This window comes from Priapulus caudatus, unplaced genomic scaffold, assembly GCF_000485595.1.
Source record: "Priapulus caudatus unplaced genomic scaffold, Priapulus_caudatus-5.0.1 Scaffold2982, whole genome shotgun sequence".
In the NCBI taxonomy this organism is placed as follows: domain Eukaryota; kingdom Metazoa; phylum Priapulida; class Priapulimorpha; order Priapulimorphida; family Priapulidae; genus Priapulus; species Priapulus caudatus.
The window spans coordinates 16,318-16,582 of NW_014580043.1; positions in this window are offsets into that span (position 1 = coordinate 16,318).

The window sequence follows — 265 nt, forward strand, 5'->3', positions numbered from 1 at the left end:
GGAGGAAGGAGAACGAGAGAAGGAAGGAGAACGAGAGAAGGAAAGAGAACGAAAGAAGGAAGGAGAACGAGAGGATGAAGGAGAACGAGAGAAGGAAAGAGAACGAGAGGAGGAAGGAGAACGAAAGAAGGAAGAGAACGAGAGGAGGAAGGAGAACGAGAGAAGGAAAGAGAACGAAAGAAGGAAGGAGAACGAGAGGATGAAGGAAAACGAGAGGAGGAAGGAGAACGAGAGAAGGAAAGAGAACGAGAGAAGGAAGGAGAAC